The sequence below is a fragment of the Scyliorhinus torazame genome, chromosome 3 (genome assembly GCF_047496885.1).
Source record: "Scyliorhinus torazame isolate Kashiwa2021f chromosome 3, sScyTor2.1, whole genome shotgun sequence".
Lineage (NCBI taxonomy): Eukaryota > Metazoa > Chordata > Chondrichthyes > Carcharhiniformes > Scyliorhinidae > Scyliorhinus > Scyliorhinus torazame.
In genome coordinates, this window is record NC_092709.1 from 305498470 (window position 1) to 305521156 (window position 22687).

Genomic DNA, 22687 nt, shown 5'->3' on the forward strand with positions numbered 1-22687 from the left:
ACATTTCACCTTTAAGAGTCCAGTGCTCCCTTTATTGAACCATCTTACAAGACAATCTTTTCAAAGCACCATTTAGAGATATTTGAAATATCTTTTGCACGGTTTTATCAATTGCATTGTAAATTTGCAAGAATTAAAAAATATATTGTGGCCAATAAATACAATCTCAGAGGATTCAGGACATGAGATTATTACCAATTTAACATAATAGGAAGAAGCACTTATAAAACAAATTTCTGTTTTCAAAAGGTGTCATAGAATGAAGTGTAGTAGTTGGACAGATTAGTCAAATAAATTGGTCAAATATTGATGGGCAATTAATACAAACAGCCTTATCAAATGTTTTGTGTTGCCTATATGTTCATATAGCTTGATTTAAGTGGTGTCGGGGGTGGGGGCAGAAGGGGTGGGGAGAGAGGAAGAAATTTGTATTAGAAGTACAGCTACTCTCCTGAATGAACTCATTTTACTGCACAGGATTGAAACACCATTGATGGAATTGATGAAAGGATTTATTTTCCAGTTATAAAATTGTGCATTCTTATTGGGAGTAAATCCCCCAAGTACTGGGTGTCCTGTATGATCTCACCCAAGTGGGTATTCTTGCTTTTTGAGTGAAATAGTCAGCATTGGATAGTTATCCAAGCTGAGATATTAACTCCTTGACAAAGCGTCACCTAGACTCAAAACATTAGCTCCCTTTTCTCTCCATAGATGCTGTCAGACCTGCTGAGATTGTCCGGTGATTTCTGTTTTTGTGTCTGAGATATTAAAAAAGATCCTAAATCTCGTCTTCACTGGTGTCAATGTGTGCAGGGTTTGTAGGCAGGATTACTAAAGAGCAACTATGAATGGGAAACCTGGGTGACTTAAGTTTCCACATGCTGAGATGTTGAGGAGAGTAGCACCCTTTCTTAGACTGCCACTTATCTTTCTTGGTAGGATTTGTAAAGGGACAGCCCCACGCGAAGCTCACAGTTAATGATAACCCAATGCAGTCACTCGAATGTAACGATTTATTGCCATTCTGCTCTTCCAGGTCCATACAACCAGCAGCTAAACATTAGCTACTGTAACGGATCCCCACAACCTGGTTAATTTTTAAACCTGAAGCACAGGATCCCGGTATTGGGGGGTGGGTCAGTGCTTTGCAATAATTCATGAACACTTCAATGCTTTTCAAACCTGCCACACAGGTTAAATCCAAACAACTTGGATTGATATTGTGAGCTTCACATGAAGGGAGCACTTTACAAATGGGGAGCGTCCAGCGAGACGGGAGGGAGATGAAGGGAAAAGGCAGACTTGAACACGCGGTGAGGGACAGGTTTTTTTGAAAGGAGATGAAAGCAAATAAACTTGCATTTGTACCACGCCTTATCACAACGTCCCAAAACGTCTCATATTCAATAAAAAAGAGACTTGCATTGATATAGCGCCTTTTACGGCCACCAGAGTCCTCAAAGCGCTTCACAGCCAATGTGAAGTGTAGCCACTGTCCTAGTGTGGGAAATGAAGCAGTTAGCAGGCACTGGCCGAACGCAGCAGAACGATAATGACCTACCTGGTAATATGCTTTTTTTTGTGTGTTATGTAGACTGAGGGATAAATATTTGCCGGGACACCAGGGTTAACCTCCCCGTTTTTCTTCAAAATACTGTCATGGATTATTTTGCATCCACCCAAGCAAGCAGATGGGGCCTCAGTTTAATGCATCATTCAAAAGATGGCATTTCCCAGAAAGGACTGAGCAGCTAACCTGTTTTTGATGGTGATCTTTAAGAAAGGAATGTTGGCCAGGACATCCAAGAGGACCCCAGACACATCTTTGAATTTGACATTGCAAATGTCTAAAGGAGAGTGGTGACGAGACAAAGCGTTTTAGGAAAATTGTTCTGCGGGCCAAGGCATTGGTTTCGGAGTTGGGGAAAAGAACATTACACCGAGCGTCACAACTGAGAGAGGAACTGAAGATGGACTCGATGCTGAGCAAACAACTAAAAGATAAAAAGATCTGAAGATGGAGCCGCACAAAATTCTGTTGTCCGAACTCAAGTGTTGGTTGGCAACAGATGAAAAGGAAGCCAAGAGAGAGGAAAAAAAACAAGCAAAAAAAAAAAAAACATCTTGGGAGAGCAGGACAGAAAATAAATCACACTTTGACACAGCCTATAATCTTGAACTCAGCAGAGATATAACCGGCTTTGTTAAAAAGAAAGTGTCAATTACTTCAGATTTGGTTTTGTTTCGAATTGACACACTCTTGAAAATGCCCCAGAGTAAGAAAGGATTTACCCCCTCCCTCTTTAATAGTCCCTCCTCCTGCATTGAAAGCACCGCCTCGCCATTAGGGAGGGGTTCCGACACCACCGCCTTTTGGTGTCAAGCAGTAAGTAAACCTTCATGTGCAAGTCCAGACAGCGAGTATAGGCAATCTAGGGATGAACACAGATCCAGGTCCAATCCTGTCCCTATCTGAGACTAATACAAGTCAGGTCATTGCATGCGAAAGAGAAATCTTAATGGGTGTTGGATAGAAGCAAGAGGGTAGGATTAAATGAGATTGCTCACAGGAAGAATTGTACCAGTGTAGACTTGTTGGGGTGAATGACCTGCTTTATAGAATTCCTACAGTGCAGAAGGAGTCTGCACCGACCATCTGAAAGAGCACCCTACCTAGGTCCACCCCCGCCCTATCCGCGTAATCCAGTAACCCCACCTCATCTTTGGACACTAAGGGGCACTTTAGCATGGCCAATCCACCTAACCTGCACTTCTTTGGACTTTGGGGGGAAACCGGAGCACCCGGAAGAAACCCACGCAGACACGTGGAGAACGTGCAGACTGCACAGACAGTGACCCAAGCCGAATTGATCCTAGGGGAGGAAGTGCAAACTCCACACAGTCACCCCAGGCTGGAATTGAACCCGGGTCCTTGGCGCTGTGAAGGCAGCAATGCTGCCCTGAACTATATATAGCATTATATAATTAAAGGTTTACACATACATTTTCCAGTAGGGGTCACTAGATAACCATCGGGAGTGGGAACCCATGGATCTTGGGACATTTTCTACTGTTAAAGGAGCTATATCAATGCATTTTGTTGTTGCTGCTTTCTCCCTCCCTAGCAGAGAAATACCAGGCCTTGAATTGTGTAATCACTATCACAGTCCAAACTACCATCAGCAAACTGAGGACAAACCAAGAAGGGAACCCCTGGCTCAGCTGCGAGTAGCCATTACGCTTTGAATGCTGGGAAGCTTACTCTGGAGATATCACTTGTGTTTTAACACCAATCTTAGATTCAGAACGAGTTAATTTGGTGGGAGCACGGCACATCTCAACTGTCGAAGAACCTTTTCAAAGTGAAAACGGCAAAATCTGGTCCATCAATACTCTCACGCAGGTCGCATTATATAACCTGCATGCTTGGACTGCCATATCTGCAGTTACGAATGATTTTTTGCCACTAAGGTAATGGATGTGTAAGTGTGCCACTCTGTGCCAAAATGCTGCTTCCTCTATAACAGCAGTAATTACGTCAAATATCAGGCTGTGGAGCACTTCGTGGCATCTTGAGGCAACCCATTATATAAATGCAAGTTATTTCCTTTCAATTATCCCCCCCCCCCTCATTTTGTTTTGTATAGACAGTAACCATTCATTATGGGAGACAGCACAACTGGGTCCATAGGCCTGACAGTCATACTTGCATCCTTTCCCTGCATTAGGGAACCCTTTGCCCTATGGTATGGCTTAAAGCTGCTGGAGTTAGTTTGCTCCATTTGATACCAACTACCTCAACACAGACTAGAGACTTCCCAAAGTCAACCCCAATTTATGTGGCTGAGTAGCATGCCAAGTGGTACATATACTCAGTAAGATGGGAAGAAAAGCTCCGTGCAAATAGGTCCACAGCAGAATTATTCCCTTTTCCACTGCAACATTCTTGATAGAAGCAAAACCAGAGACATTTGATTGATTCTCGGACAAGCATAATCCACAGTACTCAAGATATGATCGTGTGAAGGTATTTTTGAATTCATTTTGGATGGGTCTCATATTTTTCACCAACTTTCTCTCTCTCCTGCTTCTTTCTGCAAAGCATTCACTCACTTTCTTGGATATGCTGCCAGGGGCACTTGTTGCCCTCTGATATCCTATTCAAATGGCCAATGTTCATGAGAGAGTGTTGCTGAGTGCCAGCAAGCTATCTCACTATAGAGTACATCAGAGCAGAACCTTATTAGCAAGGGGGCAATAGGTTATCGGGGGTGGGCAGGAATGTGGTGTTGAGGTTACAATCAGATCAGCCATGATCATATTGATTGGCGGGGCAGGCTAGAAGGGCTGAGTGGCCTACACCTGCCCCAAATTCATATGTTTGTATGACCCTCTCCTCAACCAGAATTCACACACACCCAGAAGGGCCATGCACAATGATCAGGAGAAAGGGGCCATGTTAGTCTTTCCTCCCCTAACTTGGAGAACAATGATAGCGACAATGCCTCGTCATTGCTCTTGGAGTATCACAGAGGGGATATGCACTTTAATGGTTTCGTCAATGCAACAAAAAAATTATTGAAAGATATTAAAAGTTTGAGTCAGCACAAAGAGGGTGCTCTATCTAACTACAAGGGTACCTGGACCTAATGGTAACCATTCAAATGACCAGTGTGTTGGTCATTCTCAAATATAACTTTTTTTTTAAATTTTAGAGTACCCAATTCATTTTTTCCAATTAAGGGGCAATTTAGCGTGGCCAATCCACCTATCTGCACATCTTTGGGTTGTGGGGGCGAAATCCACGCAAACACAGGGAGAACGTGCAAACTCCACACGGACTGTGACCCAGAGCTGGGATCGAACCTGGGACCTCGGCGCCATGAGGCTGCAGTGCTGACCACTTCGACATCCTGCTGCCCAACATATTTTTAATTGGTTGGCAAACAGTTATTTCTGCCAGTGCAGATTACCCCTGATCGATGCATACATGTTAACCCCTTCAAGGCTGCAGTAACACACAGCAACCAAAAAGAGATACCATTTTTATTTGAAAAGCCCATTGTCAAAGATATGACCGATTCATTTTATTTGCATTAACCTTGCACTAGATTCAGTTTATTAGGAATAAACATTCAGAACAGAAATAAAGCTCAAATGTCTTTCATTGTGGAAAGTTCATTACCTCGGATTTTTTTTTAAAGGAAAACTCCTTTGGCTATTGTTCATCTTCTGGAAGGTTGTTTTTTTAAACTTAGGGGATAATGAGGCTCATGTTCTTTCCTGAAGTTCATCATTCTACAATCTCTAGTCCTGTCCCGCATACCACGGGCCGCTAACTGGCTAATTATTCATTTCCCACGCTAAGTGTAACTCAGTCAAATGTCATTAATCTCAGGTGCCCGAAGGTGCCTCCTTTTGGTGACGTTGCCAGGTTTCTCTTTGTTCCACACACGTGCCTCTTTTTACTGCCTACAGCACACACTCGCTCCTCTACATCGCTAATAAATGTGTACAATATTGTAGAAAGAGTCTCACAAGAGTACACTGTACAAAAGAAGAATGGCACTCTGTGTAACAGCAAGGCTGAATGCTACACTGGGGAATTGAAATATGCTGAGCAGAGTAAATAGGTCTTCAGTCTCCATACTGAGCTCCCTTTTACAACTTTCTGAACGTACATTTTCCATCACACACCTTATGTACACCTCTTAGGCTCCGTGCAGTTCTCGAAATAAAATTGCTGGAAACGCACAGCGGGTCAAGCGAACATCTGGAAGAGAAAGTGTCTGCCAATCCTTCCATAAACAGCTGCAGGCCGTTCCCATGTACTGCTTTTAGGTGGATGATAAGTGTTCTGAGTCATCCCCGAAAGATCAACCAATCCTTTCAAATACGTTTTCCATTTTATTTTTGCACATTTTTAAATTCAGCTTTTTTTACCGTCTATTATTAAAAATGTAATTAAGACAAAACGTGCACGACTCGAGATACGGCAACCGCCCCAAATCAGGATTCACCTCAAGCGCTTATCCCCAAATCAGGATTCACCTCAAGAGCTTACCCCCCTCCCCCGAAGCCAACCTCTAACCAATTCCTCTCCATTTCGTGCTGAGCAGCTGTGTATTGCTAACTCTCTCACAGAGAGAAACACCGACAGCAGCTGCGATATTTGCATTTTGTAAAGGGACGTGCAACCGGTGTGCCGACAGGGTTAATACTTCATTCTCAACGTGTGAAGTGTTCTCCAAAGAGCCAATGTCGCCACCGCTTTCACCTCCTGAATGGCACTGGGTCCTCCACCCTGTGTGGAGGTCGGTGTCAGGGGCTCGCCACCTACATCAGCACTGGGCAATGGACCACTTTTAGAAAGGGTTATTGGTGATTCTGTTTGGAAAGGGTTATTGGTGATTCAGTTTGGAAAGGGTTATTGGTGATTCAGTTTGGAAAGGGTTATTGGTGATTCAGTTTGGAAAGGGTTATTGGTGATTCTTTTTGGAAAGGTTATTGGTGATTCAGTTTGGAAAGGGTTATTGGTGATTCAGTTTGGAAAGGGTTATTGGTGATTCAGTTTGGAAAGGGTTATTGGTGATTCAGTTTGGAAAGGGTTATTGGTGATTCAGTTTGGAAAGGGTTACTGGTGATTCAGTTTGGAAAGGGTTATTGGTGATTCTGTTTGGAAAGGGTTATTGGTGATTCTGTTTGGAAAGGGTTACTGGTGATTCAGGTTAGAAAGGGTTATTGGTGATTCAGTTTGGAAAGGGTTATTGGTGATTCAGTTTGGAAAGGGTTATTGGTGATTCAGTTTGGAAAGGGTTACTGGTGATTCAGTTTGGAAAGGGTTATTGGTGATTCTTTTTGGAAATGGTTATTGGTGATTCAGTTTGGAAAGGGTTATTGGTGATTCAGTTTGGAAAGGGTTATTGGTGATTCAGTTTGGAAAGGGTTATTGGTGATTCAGTTTGGAAAGGGTTATTGGTGATTCAGTTTGGAAAGGTTATTGGTGATTCTGTTTGGAAAGGGTTATTGGTGATTCAGTTTGGAAAAGGGTTATTGGTGATTCTGTTTGGAAAGGGTTATTGGTGATTCAGTTTGGAAAGGGTTATTGGTGATTCTTTTTGGAAAGGGTTATTGGTGATTCTTTTTGGAAAGGGTTATTGGTGATTTTTTTTGGAAAGGTTATTGGTGATTCTGTTTGGAAAGGGTTATTGGTGATTCAGTTTGGAAAGGGTTATTGGTGATTCTTTTTGGAAAGGTTATTGGTGATTCTTTTTGGAAAGGGTTATTGGTGATTCTTTTTGGAAAGGTTATTTGTGATTCAGTTTGGAAAGGGTTATTGGTGATTCTTTTTGGAAAGGTTATTGGTGATTCTGTTTGGAAAGGGTTATTGGTGATTCAGTTTGGAAAGGGTTATTGGTGATTCAGTTTGGAAAGGGTTATTGGTGATTCAGTTTGGAAAGGGTTATTGGTGATTCTTTTTGGAAAGGTTATTGGTGATTCAGTTTGGAAAGGGTTATTGGTGATTCTGTTTGGAAAGGGTTATTGGTGATTCAGTTTGGAAAGGGTTATTGGTGATTCAGTTTGGAAAGGGTTATTGGTGATTCAGTTTGGAAAGGGTTACTGGTGATTCAGTTTGGAAAGGGTTATTGGTGATTCTGTTTGGAAAGGGTTACTGGTGATTCAGTTTAGAAAGGGTTATTGGTGATTCAGTTTGGAAAGGGTTATTGGTGATTCAGTTTGGAAAGGGTTACTGGTGATTCAGTTTGGAAAGGGTTATTGGTGATTCTTTTTGGAAATGGTTATTGGTGATTCAGTTTGGAAAGGGTTATTGGTGATTCAGTTTGGAAAGGGTTATTGGTGATTCAGTTTGGAAAGGGTTATTGGTGATTCAGTTTGGAAAGGGTTATTGGTGATTCTTTTTGGAAAGGTTATTGGTGATTCTGTTTGGAAAGGGTTATTGGGGATTCCGTTTGGAAAGGGTTATTGGTGATTCAGTTTGGAAAGGGTTATTGGTGATTCAGTTTGGAAAAGGGTTATTGGTGATTCTGTTTGGAAAGGGTTATTGGTGATTCAGTTTGGAAAGGGTTATTGGTGATTCTTTTTGGAAAGGTTATTGGTGATTCTTTTTGGAAAGGGTTATTGGTGATTCTTTTTGGAAAGGTTATTGGTGATTCAGTTTGGAAAGGGTTATTGGTGATTCTTTTTGGAAAGGTTATTGGTGATTCTTTTTGGAAAGGGTTATTGGTGATTCTTTTTGGAAAGGTTATTGGTGATTCTTTTTGGAAAGGTTATTGGTGATTCAAAAAAAAAAAACCCTAACCCCATCGATCATTTTTGAATGATTTCATATCACCTAAAAGCAAATGCTTCTTTACCCAGGCATGCCTCTATGGCTGTCCATCCCGGCACAACCCACTAAAAGTCGGGGTGAAAAGTATTAGGAAGGTGGTCACTCTGTAAAAGATTCCGCCATTGAACACTGGGTTTAGCCGCAACTGGACTCAAAGGGCAACTTGATCAGAGCCTGCGGTTGAAAAGCTTCAAGCAGATCTCTGCAGCTCCGCTCACATTTGCCAAGTGTTCGCAGCGGCTGGTGCCGGGCTGTGAACGATGTGACAATGAAGCGGATTGCCGGGATGGTTTCTCTTTTCAGACCCCCTTATTCGCACTCACTTCGGGAGGGGGAAAATCAGGAAAGCCGCGGAGATTCTCAAATTGATCGTTTGGGGTCTTGGAAAGGTAACTTGACAGGCTCATAGGGGCGGGGAGAACGCGGGCACAGGGGTGAAGTTACCTTCAGATGTATTTATTCGGCCGCGGGGGTTGGGGGACTCAGATGTCTCAGCGAAGCTCTCCATTTGAAACAGACACTTAAGGTAGAGTTCACTGGGAGGGGTTCAGGGTTTGCAGTTGAGACGGTAAATCACTCCAGCCTGCTCTTGGTGTGGGATCATACAGCAGCTCCCGCTTTCCAGTTAATCACTGCACTGTCCTCTTTGGAGAGACTCCACAACTCTGACAGTTGTTTTCATTCTGGAGGCGGACTAGCGATGCCAAGAAGAAAGTAGATATAAATACAATATAGCCATGCAATATGATTCAGATCATTGTTCATGTCGCTGTCCAACAACCTGCCCTCTTTTTGTTTAAAGACGTAAAAGGAAAATCTGAATCCGTCAGCTGGGCGATCAGATGAAAAATTCTACACGTTTAACTCTCCGACCGCTAGTGGTAACTTTCTAATTCCAGTGGACATTGCCTACAGTTTTGCAAACAGTTCGATACTCCGAACTCTGGGGTTTAACAGCACGCTCCCATAGAATAAAGTTTGAAAATGTATGTGTGTGAGATTATACACAGATATATAAAACAGGATTCACTGGTCGGCAATCATTGCCTGACCCACCAGCTCACCCTTTCCAGGGGAAAACCCGTGCAGCGATTGTCCAGCTCCCGACCCTCCTCTACCCGCTTCCCTATCTCCATATATCATACACCCCTAATTGGCTGATAGCTGCTACCTCAAGGGATGAGCAGCCCCCTCCCCCCACACCCCAATGCAAGGCCGGTGAACTGACGTTAGAATCAACCGTCCGTTAAAATGAAAAGGAGAGAAAGATACTGACCAGTGACAGGACACTGCGCTGTCCCCCAAGTTACCAAAACCAAAAGGTGGCGATCCGATTCAGTCAGGAGTCCCCCGCAGCCTAAAAGTTTACGGTTCTCCTCGGGCGGACGTAAAAGCGACGAGAAACGAAGACTACCTCCGAAGATTCAACTCATTTGTAAATCCAACGGGACTGGGAAGCTGTCAGCGGGCCGCCCCCCAGAAAGCGGGCTTCGACAGGCGCTCTCTCCTCGGTGAAAGCAGTCGTTCGCGGCTCCGCTCTATATCACTGTGGTTTTCACTCAGGAGAGCTGGACATTTTCTCTTAAAGCTTTCCTCCTGCGCCGCTCCGTTTTTGTGTTAAAACAAGGACAGAGCGTTGTTTTTTTTTTGTTTTGCCTGATTTTAGTTTGGGAAGAGTTCCTGGATTGGTGAGGGTTGGAGTGTGTTGCTTTTCCACCCAGGGTGGGGAGACGCTGGGTGTTGCCTGGCTCGGCTGACAGCGACTGAGTGAGGGTGTGTGTGAAAGCCTGGCTGGCTGACTTTAACTGCGAGAGGAGAGGCAGCGACGCTGAGAGAAACTGAAGAGATCAGGTTTCAGTGAAATGAGAGGGCGGGAGCATTAACCAACTCCAGGACCCTCCCCTCCCTGCTTCCCGGGGCTGCCCAAAGCTCGCAACTACTGATCGCATCAGTGACAGCTTTTTTGGGGAAAAAATATTTCTATAAAGCATCTCAACTTGGTCGGCCCCTCCTCTTTACACTGATTCCCAAAGTGCGCCCAATCCCAGGACCACTGTTTAAAATGGGCAGGAGAGCGCAGGACATGGATGACCGCCAGAAAATTCTCACAAATCTCGGAGTGTGCATTTAGATAGCGGCGTTGGGGCCACGGCCCTCTGAATATCGGGCATGTATGTGACTGAGATTGCGCTGCTTAGGCTACTGTTCAAGTTTCATAGAATCATAGAATTTACAGTGCAGAAGGAGCCCATTCGGCCCATCAAGTCTGCACCGGTCTGGAAAGAGCGCACTACTCAAGCCCATGCCTCCACCCTAACCCAGTGACCTAACGTTTTTGGACACTTTAAGGGCAATTTAGCATGTCCAATCCACCTAACCTGCACATCTTTGGATTGTGGGAGGAAACAGGAGCACCCGGAGGAAACCCACGCAGACACGGGGAGAACGTGCAGACTCTGCACAGTGACCCAAGCCCGGAATCGAACCTGGGACCCTGGGGCTGTGAAGCAACTCTGCTAATCACTGTGCTACCATGCTGCCCAGTTTGTGGGTACACATTCATTTGCATCATCACAAATGTTTCATCTCCCTTGAAGCAGCAATCGTGCTAACTGCTGAATACAGAGCACCTATTCTACTGATAAACCATCTTTTGATATCGCACTTGCTGTGATAGAGCCACTCATCATATCATAATGTCCATTGTGTGCTGATATGCCACCCAATAGCTGACACCTCCTGTGCAATGTCCATTAATATGTTGCCTCCTGATATCTTTCCCGCTGATAACGTGGCCGCTATTAATTCCGTGACTGTCCCATGTAGCCTCCAACAGGGATTTTCCGGAGGAAGGTTAGCTATTTTTCTTCGGGCTCAAAGTATAAACTGGCGGGTACAGTACTCCAGGAATTCTATTCTACTCTAATCTGCTGCTGTGTGCCTCCTAGTGGTTAGGGACAGGCAGGGAGAGAGTTTCCTTCCGACTTATTCAACCAGAAAATGGTCTTTTTCTTATAAATATCTGAGAATGTTTTCAGTTTCGCGAGAAACGAGACAATAAAAATCACCAAGTGTTGAATCATATGCTCAGCAGTGCAAGAGTTTGATCCATCCTTCATTCGAAATATCATCGAGTCTGTGTCTCGAATCATTAAATAACGAGTTACTAGTTTGCAATTAAAATGGTCGGCTTTATGCCGCAGAAATCAAATTGCACGAATTATTTCTTCCTTAACAGTTAATAGCTGCGCCGGTCATCATTTTAGAGTAGCCCTGTTAATTTGGATGAGGGGCATTTTTGAAATATCCGAGTCCAAGTTGGGGACACCGTGTGTCCAAGAAGTGCTCGAAGGAATTGCAGAACTCATCCCATATAGTGGAACCGTGCAATGGTCAAAGGAACTCACTGACAAACAGATTGTAAATGACAGCCTGGTTTCCCCCTGCGCCAAGGCAGATGGCCTCTGCCACTCTTACAAATCAAACACTCAACTGAACTAGCTTGCAGCATTAGCCTAAGGGAAAGCAACATTCATGCAACCGCAATCATTCAAATAACTTCATCCCCTTTTCTCTTAAGTACCACAGTGTTAGGACGCGAGAATATTTTTTTAACCAGACTAGCTAACAGCAACAAAAAAAATATATGGACTAACAGCTTTAAAATCGTACGAATTTTTTTTTGAGAGGGGGGGGGGGGTGTAAAAAATGAACGATATGGTTTAATTTCCCTTTACTTTCCTTTGTTTAAGCATACAATGGATAAAGCCTAATTAGCCAGACTACTGTGAACAGGCAGTGTCTTTCCCTCCAGATGAAGGGGGTGCGTGAGGTGGCAGTATGATCAGCAGAGAGAAAGGGAGAGGAGTGAGTGTCACAGACAGCTTGGTATTAAAAACTCCGAACTGCCACCAAATGACAGCTTTACAGGCCGCCCAACAATAGAGAGAAGCTTTGCATTAATGGCCGGATTGATGAGCCTAATTTAGGCCGCTCTGCTTCCCTGACCCCTCTCCCGCTCTGGCGAGCATTGGCTCCCCCCTCCTCCTTTCTTTTCCCCTTCAACACTATTCTGTTGACTGAATAAACTTATCAGCCACAGTAACTCCATTCTGCGGGCTGAGAAACACCTTTGTGACACCCGCGGAAGAAAGGCGCTGCTTTGCAAGACAAAGGGGCTCCCATAATCTCCTCATTGTCCCTCATTAGGATAGCAGAACCTGCCTAATTGGAAAGTTATAGGATCCAACTAATACTCCTTAAATTAACCTTGCCAGTAATAAAGAAATCTCTCTCCACCCAAATACGACATGTGACAGGGATAACACGTACTCATTGTTTGTAAACTCTCCTCTCAGTCTCTTTCGAAATCGGTGATAGGTTTTTATATTGCTGACGACTCAAAAAGTGTACGTTTAATGGCCTCCGTAAGACTGACAACAGTATCGCACGAAAGGACAGTCTTTGCAAATCACCTGATTAAACCTTCAGCAGGTCGCAAGGTGCTTCGTATCGAATTAATTACTTTGGGGGGTCTCTCGTTATTGTTTTATAGATAAACACGACAGCCAGCAGTAGTCGAGCAAGGCCTCACAAACAAAATAAGACAAATAGCCAATTCATGGGCTTTTTTTTTTACTTGAGTCCAGGCCACGAGGTGAACTTCCCTTCTCTTCAAATAGTGCCGTGAGATTTTTGTTTGACTCCACTTTAACACGCTGAAGGGGCCCCCGTTTAAGATAAAAGCGAAATACTGCGGGTGCTGGAAATCTGAAATAAAAGCATTAAAATGCTGGGAAAACTCAGCAGGTCTGGCAGCATCTGCGGGGAGAGTAACAGGAAGTTCCGAGTCCAGATCTCCGTTTAATAAACCACTTAAAGGAGGCAGCTCCCATTACTACACTCAGCTTGGATTATATGTCGAAGTTCTGCAGTGGGACTTCAACCCATGTCCTTCAGGACTCGAGGTAATGGAGCCCTTTTAAAAATATTAGATTCATTCCATATCAAAAACATTTATGACATTATGATCATGCCACGGTGCCATACAATGTACCAACAACAAAAACAAAGTCAGGACTAAGATATAAACAACCTCCCCACTATTGCACCACTCTGCACAATTATCCCAACATCACTGATTAGTTCAAAAAGGAAAGTTTCATTTGTTTCTCGTGACATTTATTGTGCTTCAAAATGCCATCCTTAAATTCCTTTCACACCCACGGAGCCTGACAACGATTTTTTTTTAGGCAATGGTGCATTCAGTTGAGACATATTCTTATCAAGATACTTTGTTGATGGTTCAGCATTTATTTAGCGGGTAGCAGATAAATGTTCTATGTTCCGTTATCAGTTTGTATACAGTGAACGGGGTGACACCATGGTTAGCACTGCTGCTTCACAGTGCCAGGGACACAGGTTCGATTCCAGCCTTGGGCGACTGTGTGGAGTTTGTACTTTCTCCCCGTGTCTGCGTGGGTTTCCTCCGGGTGCTCCGTTTTCATCCCACAGTCCAAAGATGAGCAGGTTAGGTGCGGTTATGGGGATAGAGCAGGGAAGTGGGCCCAGGCAGGGTGCTCTTTAAGGGGGGCCAGTGCAGACCCAATGGACCGAATGGCCTCCTTCTGCAATGTTGGGATTCTATGAATTAGAAAGAGTTAACGATCTGGCAGAAAGTAAACATCTACAGATAAACAATGGGAAGAATGCAACAAAGCATTTTGTACAATAAATTAAGAACCTACCCCTAAAAACAAAATTCATAACATCCCAACAGTGCCGAAGGAGGCCATTCAGCCCATCGAGTCTGCACTGACCCTCTGAAAGAGCACTCTACCTAGCCCCACACCCCTGCCCTATCCCCGTAACCCAGTGCATTGATTATGGCCAATCCACCTAACCGGCACATCTTTGGACTGTAGGAGGAAACCAGAGCACGCGGAGGAAACCCATGCATTCATGGGGAGAAAGTGCAAATTCCACACAGTCACCCAGGGCCAGAATCAAACCTGGGTCCCTGGTGCTGTGAGGCAGCAGTGCTGACGACAGTGCCACCGTGCTGCCCTTGTGCCACTGTTGTGCATGGAAACCTAAAAAATAGGTCAAAGGAAGAAACTCTGTACCGCAGCAACTCACCTCAGCAGCACCTTTCAAACTTGCCATTTCTTCATGTCCACCTAGAAGGACAAGGGCAGGAGTTGCATGGGACCACCACTGCCTGCCAGTTTCCCCCCTCCAAACCACTCATCATCTTGACTTGGAACTATATCGCTGTTCCTTTACTGTTGCTGGGTCAAAATCCTAGATATTCCTTCCTACCACCACCGTGGGTCTACCTACACCATCATGGACTGCAGTGATTCAAGAAGACAGCTCAGTACCACCTCCTCAAGGGCAAGTAGGGATGAGCATAAAGGCTGCCCCAACCAAAATATATACATATTTTTAAATAAACAAATTTAGAGTACCAAACATTTTTTCCAATTAAGGGACAATTTAGCGTGGCCAATCCACCTAGCCTGCACATCTTTGGGTTGTGGGGTGAGACCCACGCAAACACGGGGAGAATGTGCAAACTCTACACCGACAGTGACCTGGGGCCGGGATCAAACCTGGGTCTTCAGTGCCGTGAGGCAGCCGTGCTAACCACTGCACTACCCTGCTACCCAGCCAACCTAAATATATAAAAATTAACTTTCAACTGGGATTCCAGGAAAAGAATCAGGAGTGGGAATCCTGGCCAAGCTTTCCCCTCCTTAATCTAGGAATGGGGTGCTCAACTACAGGGTCCTGATTGCTGTTTTAACTGGAACCAGCGAATGTGCCTCAGATTGGGAACTGAATGTGGGATTTATGGCCTATATAGTCCAGCCAGTCACTAAAACATCGGGCATTTGGAGAGATTTGGCAGGTACAGTACACGTTGCGATAACAAATCACTTTATTGACATTTTTCAACAGCATTTTGAAAAATTTGAATGCATAATTCTCAGTGAGGATGTATAGCATTTCTTGTTAAGCTATTGAATCAGACCAGATTTCCATCACCCAAAATCAATGTACCTTTGAATCATTTTGATGTTAATCAACCATCTTAAATTTAACCTCTTCGTAAATCGACTGCTTTGTGATTATCCAAGCTCGCAATGCATCGGACTAATCTGGTCTCTGGAGCAATTCAGATTATCAGGTCTATTCCTTCGTTAAAGAGGCATTGTTCTGTCTGTAGGCAAGATGTGAAGGTAAATTTTTATGGTGCCAGTTTAAAATGGCCTAAACTGTTACTATGGCGATTTAAATTACTTTCCAATGTAACAGCTGCCTTTAAAATAACCCCAATCCATTCGATCTGTGGTTTCTAAAGAGTTTGAACAGTGTGATCTTCTTACAGAAACCTCTGTCCCAAAAATGCTCAACTATGTCCTTCCCTCTTGGCTAAATTGGCTGATCTCAGCCAGAAGCAAAGAAGAGTTTCTCAAATCAACGTCGATGGCTCTGGGCTAGTGAGGGGGTGAAAGATCAGCTAGCATTATTAACACGGTTGGTGGTTATCCAGCAACTGCTGTTCAGAAATGCGCTTGATAAGGCAAATAATGGGAATTAAAACAGAAATTGCTGGAAATGCAGGGTGTTTCAGTCAGCAGCTGTGGTGAATTGATGGCTTGAGACTGGTGAGAACATGATTAGTTTTGATATGATGCTCTCAACGGTTTAAAAAGTGTGTCAACACTCACTGTCTCGGCTCATGTGAGAAATGGGTGAGGCGATGGACGGGTGATGTTATGAGGTGGCATCCACAAGATACCCCAAACAGTTCCCAAAACTATGAATTACTAATGGAATGAATTTGTTGCTTGTAAGGAACAATGCGAAATGACTGCGTCAATTGAATGTTTATGCCTTTTATTAAGATGCACTAACAAAAGAATAATATGGAGCAAGTTGCATGAAACATGTAATTTGTTAACCAACTAAGACAACGTGATGGGCATCATATTTACAAAATTCCTAGGGGGCCTCACAACACACAATCCAACACAACTGGTAGTATGAAGGAAGTTTAACTCAGAATCCACAAAGACATAAATATCACAGATTTTGGGGTGCAGTGGAGCACCTTTTACTCCACAGGGCAGCATGGTAGCACAAGTGGATAGCACTGTGGTTTCACAGCGCTAGGGTCCCAGGTTCGATTCCCCACTAGGAACGTGTGAAGTCTGTACGTTCTCCCGTGTCTGCGTGGGTTTCCTCCGGTGCTCAGGTTTCCTCCCACAGTCCAAAGACGTGCAGGTTAGGTGGATTGGCCATGCTAAATTGCCCTTAGTGACCAAAAGGTTAGGTGGGGTTATTGGGTTACGGGGATATGGTGGAAGTGAGGGCTTAAGTGGGTTGGTGCAGACTCGATGGGCCGAATGGCCTCCTTCTGCACTGTATGTTCTATGTTCTAGATGCTTGTGCTCCTACTGACATGGAGTGCTTCATGCTGACAATAGGTGTCTGATACAGCCAAAAATAAGATTCCTGCCATCCCTCACCTTAAGAAGCACAAAACAAAATCAATTTTGAGAAATCAACAGTGCTGTTCAGTTACACAGGCGAGCCCACACAAAACCTTACCATCAAGGGTAGATATTGGTTTCCCCTGGTGTTGTGATCGGTGTTTGCAGCAAGCCTGGTGTCCCGTCATGGATGAGGATTTGGAAAATGAACTTTAATGACTAGCTTAGAAAATTGCTAAACACAGGGTTATCATTAAAAATGATCTGGAATGCACTGCCTGGACAGATTGTGGAAGGCGATCTAATAATACCTTCCAAAAGGGAACTGGGTAAATACATGAGGGGGGATATTTGCAGGGTCATGGGGGAGGGGACTAATTAGACAGTTCTTTCAAAGAACCAGCGTGAGCTGGATGGGATGAATTGTCTCTTCCTTTGCTGTATCATCCTTTGATTCTATGAAGGTCTGAGAGTATATTTTATGAATTTCTGGCGCACAGTTTTATGAATCAGATGCAAATTTGGAGATAGGGGTCTGCAGCCCCCACCCAATTTTCTGCCATTAAAATGGAATTTCCAGATGCACATTCTTGATATGAAAAGCTCATGTTAAGTGCATGAATTTGTAAAATCGTTTTTCACCTTTTCTCTTCACACTGTTGCTAAGGAGCAGTGGTACGTTATTTCTGAATGGTCTACCAAAGTTCAAACATGTCCAGCTGTGCAGAAGTTGGAATATGCTCCATTTTTGTTGATGCAAGAACACGCCAAAGAATACGGGACACACTGGTACCTAACCATAGAGTGTAGAGAGCTCTAGTTTCCCAGACCTGTGCTTTCTTATTTGGTCTAAATGAAAGTATCAGCTTTCATTTGGGCAGCACCTTTTTTACCATCAGGATATCTCAACGTATTTCACAACCAATAAAAATACTCTTAAAGCTTTGACACTGTTGCTTCGTAAGGAAAACCCAAAACACAACAAAATCCCACAAACAGAAAATTGAAATAAATAATCTGTTAGCTGAGGACACTCTGAGAACTCCCCTGTTCTACTTTCAACATTGCCATGGGATCTCCAACACAAGTTGAGCAGGTTTGACTTTAACATCTCACTCCAAAGACAGTCGCACCTCCCTCAGTACTACTTTTTATTTATTTATTTATTTTAAAATACATTTAGAGTACCTAATTATCTTTTTCCAATTAAGGGGCAATTTAGCGTGGCCAATCCACCTAACCTGCACATCTTTGGGTTGTGGGGATGAAACCCACGCAGATACGGGGAGAATGTGCAAACTCTACACAGACAGTGGGTCGGGATTGAACCCGGGTCCCCAGCACCGTAGGCAGCAGTGCTAGCCACTGCACCACCGTGCCGCCCCTCCCTCAGTACTACACTGAAATATTAACCTGGATTGTGTGCTCACAGACCTAGAGTGGGGCTACATTTGTTGACCTTCTGACTAAGGAGCCGAGTATGTTATCATGGGGATAAGTTTGACACTGAACATTGTGGGAGCACTACAAATTGAATCAGTTAAGGAGAATTAAATATTCAGCCATGCTTACACCCTGCACTAGTGACGTCTGTGAAGCAGATACATATGAAGGTGAGAGATAGGTGCCGATTTGCCTTGGCTGTGATGGCCCCCTCAAGGTAAATAGCCCACATCACATACTGCCCTGGCTCACATAAGGAACTGGCACTTTGGTGCGTGCACTGGAAAACTACCTGAAGAACAAGGAATCATAACCCAGCATGGGTCAGCATCCAAATCCAAAGAAAAATCTAAAGGAGGGAGATACGACAAAATAAACACGAAAACTGAGCTAATATTAAAATTGGAACACTGCGGTTCCCAAATTTTTTTATATAACTTTAATTCTTCTTTAAAACGTTATTTTGTGACTCACTTTTCTCATGAACATAGCAACCATGTGTGTCACATTCACTTTCTATCGCAGTTTACATTGGAAGCTGAGGGCCCTGGTTTATGTCCTTCACATCAAAGGGAGTTTTTAAAAAATCAGTAAACAAAGAGTTTCACTATCACCCTCCTGCGACAGCAGCCCCTCTGTCTCCAAACACTGTTCCTGCTGAGAAAGCACTTGGCAAGAAAAATACCCAACAATTACCTCCAGGCCCTCAAGATCATTAACCAAACCCTCAAAATGCTTATCAGGGCACAGCAGAGAGAAGCTGCAGATTGGGCTATCTCTCTCTTCAGGTGACACTGCTTCCCTTCATCTTTCAATCCAAAAGTTTCTGGCCGAGTGTGCCGAAGACAAAGTGCTCCACAAAAACCTGGCGGTGGTAGTGGTGGGGGGGGGGGGGGGGGGGGGCATGACCGAATCCTAGACGAGCCCAAAGTCAAGGGAAAGGTGAGGTAAACAGACACAATGCCAACAGTTGAAAACGTCACGTAACAAAAATAAGATCCTATCAGCATGACTCATGCATGTCAGTGCGTCTAGCAACAACGTGGCTCCCTTATTAGAAATACTCACTGACAACACAAGTAATTCCAAGTCTACTCAAGGGCAAACCTCTATCGCTGCATACACTTCAGTTAGCTGAGAGAGGCCCTGGCATGATCATCAATGGCCTAACATTGAGCTCTTCTGTGTCCCAAAATATATAATGGAGTTTTGCATAAAACTTAATAAATGTCCTGGAAATTTGCTAAATTTCGCAGACCTGGGCTAATATTCCAGAAGCTCATCTGGTCACTAACCAGCTCCCCACTCCCTGCTCTTTCCCCCGTCACTTTGCAACTCCTTCCTCCTGAATGGTACATGACCTTTGTCCCTTTGATGAAGAAAAAAAATGCTTGCATTGATATAGCGCCTTTCACCAGCTCAGGGCCGCCCCAAGTACTCGACAATCAGGAAGGTAGTCACTGTTGTAATGTATAAAACACAGCAGCTAACTTGCACCCAGCAAGCAATGTGGTAATGTTTTAGTGATGCTAGTTCACACAATCTTTACAATGCAGAAGGAGACCATTCAGCCCATTGAATCTGCACTGGCTCGCTGAAAAAGCATTCTAGCCAATCCCACTCCCCTGCCTTATCCCCATAACTTGCACATTGTGGGGTATACATTGGCCAGGCATAATTCATGGGGTGGGGTGGTGGGGGGAATCTCCTACTATTCTTCAAAATGCTTACTTCCACCCAAGAGGGAAGACAGATTAATTTTAACATTTCATCTTAAAGACACCAACAGTGCAGCGCTCCCTCAGTACAGTACTACACTGGAGTGTCCTCCTGGATTGTGTCCCCAAGTCTTTGTATTGGGATTTGTCCCCAAAGGGAGGAATGCTACCAACTAAGCCATGGTTGGTAGCATTCTACCAACAGATGCCATCTAGTACCTTGCCCATCTGACCAATCATATGTGAACTTGTGACTATTAAGAGTATGGGAGGCATCACACTCAAAGTCCACACACTTTCCACTGTGGGTCTGGGTGGTGTTGAGAGATAGGAACCCTGTCTTATTTTGTCTTCTCCCTTTCGGCATCCCACGAATCCTGGCATTCATCTCAGTACCAGTGTGTCAGCCTGGATTTTGTGCTCAAACCTCTGGACTGGGTCTCCCAACCCACAACTTCTGACTCCAAGGCTACCAACTGAGTCAGGACTGACATTATTATCCAACTTTAGTAAGGGACTATTATCTAGTGCACCGTCACATGAGAGAGTCTGATCTGACCCTCTTACCTTATCTAACTGAAGTATCTCTCATCCTGGAGCCTGCTCTGTCCAAACTAAGCTGCATTTTCATGCATTTTACACAAAAGGCTTCTCTTTTGTCTTGGGGCAAAACTAATCTTGAAATGCGAACAGCCTCATAATGCCTTCTGGTTCACTTAATAATGGCTCACCATTACTGATATGACTTGATAAGTTGCCTGTCAGGAGGAGCGTATGCGGCTGTAGGAATGTGTGCCAGAGAGTCTCGCAAATAATGTGATCAGGGACATTAGCATCACAGGAATTTACTGGAAAACGAGCCACAATTAGGTTGCAATATCCTGAGGTTACAGAAGGAGAGAGGGGGAGGGGGGGATCAACCAAGATTCCTGTTTCTTATTCTATTCAATTACCCTTGCTGAACGTGCAGGTGAGTACATGATAAGGCACGACTGTGAGTCCACCCCACCCCTCAGCGGCAGCACGGTAGCATTGTGGATAGCACAATTGCTTCACAGCTCCAGGGTCCCAGGTTCGATTCCGGCTTGGGTCACTATGCGGAGTCTGCACATCCTCCCCGTGTGTGCGTGGGTTTCCTACGGGTGCTCCGGTTTCCTCCCATAGTCCAAAGATGTGCAGGTTAGGTGGATTGGCCGTGATAAATTGCCCTTAGTGTCCAAAATTGCCCTTAGTGTTGGGTGGGGTTACTGGGTTATGGGGATAGGGTGGAGGTGTTGACCTTGGGTAGGGTGCTGTTTCCAAGAGCCGGTGCAGACTCGATGGGTCAAATGGCCTCCTTCTGCACTGTAAATTCTATGATCTATGATTAAGATGGTTGACCTTGGCAGAGGTTTTTCGGACCATTCGTCCAAAACTAGGGACCATAAATAAATCCAACAGGGAATCCAGGGGAAACTTATTTAACCTGGAAATTGTTAACTCACTACTGCAAGGAATAGTTGAGGGGGATAACATAGAATCTCAGAAGGCCTTTGGGCCCATTGTGGCTGGGCTGGCCCTCTGAAGGTGCAATTCACCTAATGACACTTTCCCGCCTTTTCCTGGTTACCCTGCGTACTTTTCCTTTTCAGATAGTGATCCAAATCGCTTCTGAAAGCCTCACTTGACCCTGCCGTCATCACACTTACAGGCAGTGCATTCCCGAACTTAGCAGATACTTCTAGGAAGGGCGGCATGTGGCGCAGTGGTTAGCACTGGGACTGGGAGGGAAGCACGCTGGCGCAGTGGGTTAGCCCTGCAGCCTCACGGCGCCGAGGTCCCAGGTTCGATCCTTGCTCTGGGTCACTGTCTGTGTGGAGTTAGCACATTCTCCCCGTGTTTGCATGGGTTTCGCTCCCACAACCCAAAAGATGTGCAGGGTAGGTGGATTGGCCACGTTAAATTGCCCCTTAATTGGATAAAATGAATTGGGTACTGTAAATTTAGAAGCAAAATTTTTTTTTTTTTTTTAAAAGCACTGGGGCTGCGGCACCGAGGACCTGGGTTCAAATCCCGGCCCTGGGTCACTGTCTGTGTGGAGTTTGCGCATTCTCCCCATGTCTGCGTGGGTTTTACCCCCACAACCCAAAGATGTGCAGGTGAAGTGGATTGGCCACGCTAAATTGCCCCTTAATTGGAGAAAAAATAATTGGATACTCTAAATTTATGGGGGAAAAAAATATAATTTTAGGGACAAACACTCAAAGGAGAAGATAGAAACACACGCTGATAGAGTACAATGAGAGGGGCTGGAAGATTCTCATGTGGGGCATAAATGGGGGCCGGTTCAGCTCAGTTGGCTAAGCAGTTGGTTGTTATTGCGGAGCACAGCCAACAGCGTGGGTTCAATTCCCGTAATGGCTGAGGTTATTCATGAAGGCCTCTCCCGAGGTGTGGTGATCCTCAGGTTAAACCACCACCAGTCAGCACTCCCCTGACTTTATTTTTTACTTTTAAATGCTGCCATAAACTGATGGGAGCCAAATGGCCTGTTTCTTTACAGTTGCTGCTCAACTCTCAAGGCTTACATTTAGGGCGGCATGGTAGCACAGTGGCTGGCACTGTTGATTCACAGTGCCAGGGACCCGGGTTCGATTGGGGCACTGGCTTGGGGCACTGTCTGTGCGGAGTCT

At 44.5% G+C, this 22687-nt stretch overlaps 1 protein-coding gene across 8 annotated transcripts in view; it reads right to left on the reverse strand.

Annotated features, from left to right (window-relative positions):
* Nucleotides 1–22687, reverse strand: part of LOC140409223 (fibroblast growth factor receptor 3-like) — a 277279-nt gene that overhangs the window by 228543 nt on the left and 26049 nt on the right. For 3 of the 8 annotated variants that reach the window (XM_072497515.1, XM_072497516.1, XM_072497514.1), the window contains exon 1: nucleotides 9630–10283. The exons of 1 other annotated variant lie outside the window; for it this stretch is intronic. The gene's annotated coding sequence lies outside the window, so the exon portion shown is untranslated. Of the gene's footprint in view, nucleotides 1–9629; nucleotides 10286–22687 lie in introns of those variants that run through there. 4 more of the 8 variants (XM_072497513.1, XM_072497511.1, XM_072497519.1 and 1 more) reach the window with 2 other exon arrangements.